The following is an 8,094-nucleotide window of genomic DNA, read 5'->3' on the forward strand; positions in this document are numbered from 1 at the left end:
ATTTGAGTCACCCAGAGATTAAAGGAAAAAAAACAAATAATTTCCCAGTGATTAGGAGTAAGTCAGCTGGGGCAGGGCTGGTGCTGCCAATGGCCACACTGATTTATCCACCTTTTGCTATTCTGCTAACATGGACAGTCTGAAGTTGCTAGTGGTTTACTAACTGGCTTATAAATGAATTCATTCAATATTCAAGAAAATGGCACTACATTTAGAAACATTTTGTAGCATTTCTTACTTTCTAAGAATTTCTAATATATACCATGATCACTAAAAAATATTAACCAGGCTGGGGGCAGTGGATCACGCCTGTAATCCCAATACTTTGGGAGGCCAAGGAGGGAAGATCACTTGAGGCCAGGAGTTTGAGACCAGCCTGGGCAACATAGCAAAGGCTCCATCTCTAAACACACACACACACACACACACACACACAAAATGTTAGGCTGGTACGGTGGTGTGCACCTGTGGTCCCAGCTACTCAGGGGGCTGAAGCAGGAGGATCACTTGAGGCTAGGAGGTTGAGGTTACACTGAGCCATGATCACACCACTGCATTCCAAATAAAAGCTAATTTAAAATAAACTTCTTCTTTTTTTTTTTTCTGAGATGGAGTCTAGCTCGGTGGCCAGACTGGGGTGCAGTGGCATGATCTCGGCAAACTCCATCTCCTGGGTTCAAGAGATTCTCCTGCCTCAGCCTCCCGAGTAGCTGGGATTATAGGCATCTGCCACCACACTCAGGTAATTTTTGTATTTTTAGTAGAGATGGGGTTTCACCATGTTGGCCAGGATGGTTTCGATCCCCTGACCTCATGTTCCACCCACCTTGGCCTCCCAAAGTGCTGGGAATACAGGCATAAGCCACTGCGCCTGGCCTAAAATAAACTTCTAAAAAAGAAAAATTGGCCAGGCATAGTGGCTTATGCCTGTAGTTCCAGCACTCTGGGAGGTCAAGGCGGGTGGATCACCTGAGGTGAGGAGTTCAAGACCAGCCTGACCAACATGGTGAAACCCCATCTCTACTAAAAATGCAAAAATTAACTGGGCGTGGTAGCGAGCACCTGTAATCCCAGGTCTCAGGAGGCTGACGCAGGAGAATTGGTTGAACCCAGGAGGTGGAGGCTGCAGTGAGCCAAGATCACGCCATTGCAGTCCAGCCTGGGTGACAGAGCAAGACTTTCTCAAAAAAAAAAAAAAAAAAGAAGAAGGACGGAAGGGAAGGGAAGGGAGGGGAGGGGAGGGGAGGGGAGGGAAGGGGAGGGGAGGGGAGGGGAGGGAAGGGAAAGGAAAGGAAGGGAAGGGAAGGGAAGGGGAGGGAAGGGAAGGTTATAGCCAATCAACATTCAATAAATTACTTATTGGCCAGGTGCAGTGGCTCACGCCTGTAATCCCAGCACTTTGAGAGAACAAGTGGGGCAGATCACTCGAGGTCAGGAGTTCAAGACCAGCCTGGCCAACATGGTGAAACCCCGTCTCTACTAAAAATACAAAAATTAGGCCGGGCGCGGTGGCTCAAGCCTGTAATCCCAGCACTTTGGGAGGCCGAGACGGGCGGATCACGAGGTCAGGAGATCGAGACCATCCTGGCTAACACGGTGAAACCCCTTCTCTACTAAAAAATACAAAAAACTAGCCGGGCGTGGTGGCGGGCGCCTGTAGTCCCAGCTACTCGGGAGGCTGAGGCAGGAGAATGGCGTGAACCCGGGAGGCGGAGCTTGCAGTGAGCTGAGATCTGGCCACTGCACTCCAGCCTGGGCGGCAGAGCGAGACTCCATCTCAAAAAAAAAAAAAAAAAAAAATACAAAAATTAGCCGGGTGTGGTAGTGTGAGCCTATAATCCCAGCTACTGGGAGGCTGAGGCCGGAGAATCATTTGAACCCGGGAGGCGGAGGTTGAATGAGCCAAGAATGGTGCCACTGCACTCCAGCCCGGGCAACAGAGCAAGATGCTGCCTCAAGGAAAAAAAAAAAATTCAATAAGTTATTTATTGTCAAATAATTTATAAAGCAGCTTTCTGAAAGCCCTTTAAAAAAATTTACAGCAGCCAGGAGTGGTGGCTCATGCCTGTAATCCCAGTACTTTGGGAGACCAAAGTGGGTGATCACCTGAGGTCATGGGTTCGAGACCAGCCTGACCTATAATATGGTGAAACCCCATCTCTTAGTAGAAATACCAAAATTAGCCAGGCATGATGGCATCTGCCTGTAGTTCCAGCTACTTGGGAGGCTGAGGCAGGAGAATCGCATGGACCCAGGAGGCGGAGGCTGCAGTGAGCCGAGATCACGCCATTGCACTCCACCCTGAGCAATGGAGCGAGACTCTTGTCTAAAAAAAAAAAAAAAAAAAAAAAAAATTTACAGCAAAAAATACTCGATGTGGGCCACAGGTGTGTTTAATATGCTTGATCTGATGTGTGGGAGGTTCTGAGAGGGAGTGTTTCCAGGACCTACAGAGGGAATCGGAGAAGAGAGTCCCCACTTCGGGAGGTGGGCAAGAGAAGCACCCACCGCTGCAGAAAGCCTCCTCGAGGCTCCTCAGAGGTTCACCAGGCGCTTTCTCAGCGAAGGAAACAGGTTCCCAGAGCTGAGGCAGCTTGCCCAGGGGCACCCGGCCATTCTCCATTTAGGACTGACAACCGGAACGAGTGACTGAGGCAAGTCTTAGTTATCGAGGTTTATTAAGCCACGTTAGGGCGCTTCTGGGAAAAACACAAGCCACAGACATATCTGTGGCTGTTTTTCTGAAGAAGTTTCAGGTTTTGTATTTGTACATTTCTTTCTTTCTTTTTTTTTTTTTTTTTTTTGGATACAGAGTTTCACTCTTGTTGCCCAGGCTGGAGTGCAGTGGCACGATCTCAGCTCACTGCAACCTCCCCTCCTGGGTTCAAGCAATTCTCCTGCCTCAGCCTCCTGAGTAGCTGGGATTACAGACACCTGCCACCATGCTTGCGTAATTTTTGTATTTTTAATAGAGATGGGGTTTCACCTTTTTGGCCAGGCTGGTCTCGAACTCCTGACCTCAAGTGATCTGCCCACCTCAGCCTCCCAAAGTGCTGGGATTACAGGCGTGAGCCACCATGCCTGACTGATTTTTGTATTTTTAGTAGAGACGGGGTTTCTCCATTTGGTCAGGCTGGTCTTGAACTCCTGACCTCAGGTGATCCGCCCGCCTCAGCCTCCCAAAGTGCTGGGATTACAGGCGTGAGCCACTGCGCCCAGCCATTTGTACATTTCTTTAAAGAGGGGGATGGCACATAGGAAGAGGGGCAGGCAGGCAGCAGACTTAGGTGAATACTACATTTTATATAAGATAAGGTGAACATGTGAAGACAGGAAGGAGTGCCACTGCACTCAACCTGGACAACAGAGCAAGACCCTGTCTCAAAGAAAAAGAGAAGTGTGAGTGGTCCTGATTTTTAAAATTTTCCTTTACAGGACTTTGGACACTAGAACTAGGCCTCTTTCCAAAAACATGCTGATACCGAAGGGGTCACGCTGAAGGCTGAGGGCTGGGGCCTCTAAAGGTGGGGCACCCTCTTCCTTCTCCCTGTCCTTGACCCTCAGCAGACCACAGGTTGATCTCCCCTTTGCCATGAGTGCCCAAGGAGGGAACTTGTGATCTAGCAGTTTCTTGATAATCCCCAAAAGGCTTTAATTACTCCACTTCCCTGCCACACCCAGGGAGGAGGGCGAGTGGAAAATTGTCCGACCTTCTGCTAAGGGTCAGGAGGCATCGGGAGCCACGGGGGCTGGGTTAGGAGCCAGAGCTGCTGATCCCTCAGCAGGCCCACACAGGGGAGCTGCTCCCTGCAGCCTCAGGGCGGCCTGGGTTGCATAACCCATGAGGTCAGCCCGGTCTGTGGCAGTTGCTTTCCCACAATGGAGGGGCCGCTCCCCACCTCCTGCAGGACCCACACCTCAGGGTCTCCTTCCAGCTGCCCCTTTCACTGGCAAAGCTGCAGGCCCCCTAAACTGGGGAAGGGTTGAGGCCCTGCTTCTCCCGCCCTGGGCAAGGGTCGAGGCCTCCCCCATGGGTCCAGGCCTCCAGCGTGGCCTGGGGAGGTAGCCTGGGGAAGACACAGCAGTGAATCGCTCCGGCATCAGCTCCTCTGGCCAGCCCTGCACCTGCTCTGTGGGGCTAGGGCCTGGGGAGCTGTCCCAAAATAGCCCGCAGGGGCCCGGGAGCCCTGGCCTTCGAGGTCAGACGCTGGCACTGAGAGTCCTGGCGAGGCTGTCTTCCCAGACCCCGCCTGGCAGGCCGGCTGGGCACGGCTGCGGAGGAAGGCAGGGCAGGTTCCCCAGGCGCTGGCCCCCGGGGCAACCTCTTCTGTCTCTAAAATTGGATGTGGATTAAGAACACTCCATCTGCGAGACCAAATGGAATTTGGCAGAAGCATAACCAGGACACTGGGTTTTGGATCTGTGGCTCTCCACACATGGAGAGGACAAAAATAAAAGATAAAGGGGTCAGGAGAGAGGCGTATGATGGGGGTGTGTGTGATGTGTGTGCTGCGTGGGTGTTGTGTGTCTTTACGATATGTGTGTGTACACCTGTGTTGTGTTGTGTGTGTATTGTATGTGTTCTGTGTCTCTGTTGTGGTGTGTGTTGTGTGTGTGCAATGTGTGTATCTGTTATGTGGTGTGTCTGTTGTGTAGTGTGTATGTATGGGGTGGTGTGTTGTGTGTGTGATGTGTGGGTCTGTTGTGTGGTGTGTGTGGTATGTGTGTGTGGTGTGTATGCGGTGTGTGTCTGTTGCATGATGTGTATATGGGGTGGTGTGTAGTGTGTGGTGTGTGTGTGGTGTGTCTGTTGCATGTGTGTGTATGGGGTGGTGTGTGGTGTGTCTGTTGTGTGGTGTGTGTGTGGTGTGTATGCGGTGTGTCTGTTGCATGGTGTATGGCGTGGTGTGTGTGTCTGTTGTTTTGTGGTATGTCTGTTGTGTGGTATGTGTGGTATGTGTGTGGTGTGTGTCTCTTGTACAGTGTATGGGGTGGTGTGTTGTGTGGTGTGTGTGGTGTGTATGTGGTGTGCCTCTTGCATGGTGTGTGTATGGAGTGGTGTGTGTTGTGTGGTGTGTCTTTTGTGTGATGTGTCTGTTGTGTGGTGTGTGTGGTGCGTCTGTTGCATGATGTGTGTAGGGGTGGTGTGTGGTGTGTGTCTGTTGTGTGGTGTGTGTCTGTTGTGTGGTGTGTCTGTTGTGTGGTATGTGTGTGTGGTGTGTATGTGGTGTGTCTGTTGCATGGTGTATGGGGTGGTGTGTGGTGTGTGTCTGTTGTGTGGTGTGTGTCTGTTGTGTGGTGTGTCTGTTGTGTGGTGTGTCTGTTGTGTGGTGTGTGTGTGTGGTGTGTATGTGGTGTGTCTGTTGCATGGTGTATGGGGTGGTGTGTGGTGTGTGTCTGTTGTGTGGTGTGTCTGTTGTGTGATGTGTGTGGTGTGTGTGTGGTGTGTCTGTTGCATGGTATGTGTATGGGGTGGTGTGTCTGTAGTGTGGTGTGTGTGGTATGTATGTGTGGTGTCTGTTGCGTGATGTGCGTATGGGTTGGTGTGTGGTGTGTGTCTGTTGTGTGGTGTGTGTCTTTTGTATGGTGTGTATCTGTTGTATGGTGTGTCGGTTGTGTGGTGTATCTGTAGTGTGGTGTGTGTGTGGTGTCTGTTGCGTGATGTGTGTATGGGGTGGTGTGTGGTGTGTCTGTTGTGCGTTGTGTGGTGTGTGGTGTATGTGTGTGTGTCTGGGGGGTTGTGTGCTATGTGATGTGGGGAAGGGACATTGACTCAGTATGTGTGTTGTGTGTTGTGTCGTGTGTGTGTGTGTGTCTGGGGGGTTGTGTGCTATATGATGTGGGGAATGGACATTGACTCTGTGTGTTGTGTGTTGTGTCATGTGGGTGTGTGTGTGTGGGGTTGTGTGCTATGTGATGTGGGGAAGGGACATTGACTCAGCGTGTGGGGTGTGTCTGTTGTGTGTTGTGTGGTGTGTGGTGTGTGTGTGTGTGTCTGGGGGGTTGTGTGCTATGTGATGTGGGGAAGGGACATTGACTCTGTGTGTTGTGTGTTGTGTCATGTGGGTGTGTGTGTGTGGGGTTGTGTGCTATGTGATGTGGGGAAGGGACATTGACTCAGCGTGTGGGGTGTGTCTGTTGTGTGTTGTGTGGTGTGTGGTGTGTGTGTGTGTGTGTCTGGGGGGTTGTGTGCTATGTGATGTGGGGAAGGGACATTGACTCTGTGTGTGCGGCTAGAAAGTGATTTTTCAAGAGACGATTAACCAAAGGAAACGGGAAATTGAGGTCAGGATGAATGAGGAAAACCTGGGGCAAACTGGGTGGTCAGGGAAAGACAAGAATGGCCTCCAGGCTCCAAGAGCACCCTAGATAAAAGGCTGGAATAAGGGCAGGAGAGAAGCCCCCCAGCACAGAGGGTTACTCCAGGGCCTGAGGGCATCCCCTGCACCCCGGAGGAGTGAAGCAGCAGGAAGCGCTTTCTGCTTACGCACTGGGAATGAATGTGGCTGCCAACAACAGAAACCCCGACTGGCAGATGTGAAGAAAGAGTAGTTTCTTTGCCTCCCAGAATAAAAACTCTGGCAGTGGGCAGGGCTGGTGCTCGGCAGTGTCAGGGCTGGCATCTCTGGGGCTCACCTGGCCTTTCCCTCTGGACATAAGGCTGCAGCAGTCTCCAGGTCAGGAGTCCTCAGAGCAGGAAGAAGTCAGTCTGTCCTGGGCACACCCCTTCCACACAAGCCCCTCGGCCAGAACAGGTCGCACGGTCTCCCCCAGTTGCAAGGTAGGCCAGGGAAGCACAGGGCAGGGTTGCCACAGCTGGGTCAATAAAGGCTAAATTAAGTTCATGTAATCTCCTGCCCTGCCCACTGCACAGACAAATCAATCTCGAAGGTTCAGAGGTCTTTCGAGAGTAGTTTGGTGGCCGGACGCGGTGGCTCACGCCTGTAATCCCAGCACTGTGGGAGGCTGAGGCGCGGGGGCTCACGCCTGTAATCCCAGCACTGTGGGAGGCCGAGGCGGGTGGATCACCTGAGGTCAGGAGTTTGAGACCAGCCTGGCCAACTGGTGAAATGCCGTCTCTACTAAAAATACAAAATTAGCTGAGGGTGGTGGTGGTGGTGGGCGCCTGTAATCCCAGCTACTCAGGAGGCTGACAGAGGAGAATCTCTTGAACCCAGGAGGTGGAGGTTGCAATGAGCTGAGATCGTGCCACTGCACTCCAGCCTGGGTGACAGAATGAGACTCAGTCTCAAAAAAAAAAAAAAAAGTTTGGTGAACAGGGGCTATAGGGAATGGGGAATGTTGGCTGGTTGGGAATGAAATCATAGGGGTGTGGAACCTATGTGTTCTGTGTGTGTGTGTGTGTGTGTGTGTGTGTGTAGACTGCCTCTGTGTGAGGAACACAGGACCGAATGGGTCATAAGTCTCAGGTTGAGTGGAGTCAGCCGGTCAGAAATGCGAAAAGTCTGAAAAGACATCTCAAAAGACCAGTCTTAGGTTTTACGATGGTGATGTTATCTACGGAAACAATTGGGGAAATTGAAAATCTGGCTGGTTAGCCTTTAACTATGCCTACCTCTCAGCAGAATCCAGGCTCTTCTCATAATTCTGATCTTGTGTCCTTTCATTCGTTTTATAAGGGCGGTTTAGTTTTGGGAAGGGCTATTATCATCCTTGTTTTAAGGTTAAACAATAAAATTCCTCTCAAAGTTACCTTTGCCTAAACCCATGAATGACCCAGGTTGGAGGTTAGAAGCAAGACAGTCAACTATGTCAAATGTCTCTTACTGTCACAATTTTTTTTTTTTTTTTTTTTTTTTTTTGAGGCAGAGTTTCGCTCTTGTTGCCCAGGCTGGAGTGCAGAGGCACAATCTGGGCTCACTGCAACCTCCGCCTCCTGGGTTCAAGCGATTCTCCTGTCTCAGCCTCCCAAGCAGCTGGGATTACAGGCGTATGCCACCATGCCTGGCTAATTTTTTTATTTTTAGTAGAGTTTCTCAAAAAAAAGAAAGAAAAGAAAAGAAAAGAAAAGAAAAGAAAAGAAAAGAAAAGAAAAGAAAAGAAAGAAAGAAAGAAAGAAAGAAAGAAAGAAAG

This window comes from Macaca mulatta, chromosome 2, assembly GCF_049350105.2.
Source record: "Macaca mulatta isolate MMU2019108-1 chromosome 2, T2T-MMU8v2.0, whole genome shotgun sequence".
NCBI classification, from domain to species: Eukaryota; Metazoa; Chordata; class Mammalia; order Primates; family Cercopithecidae; genus Macaca; species Macaca mulatta.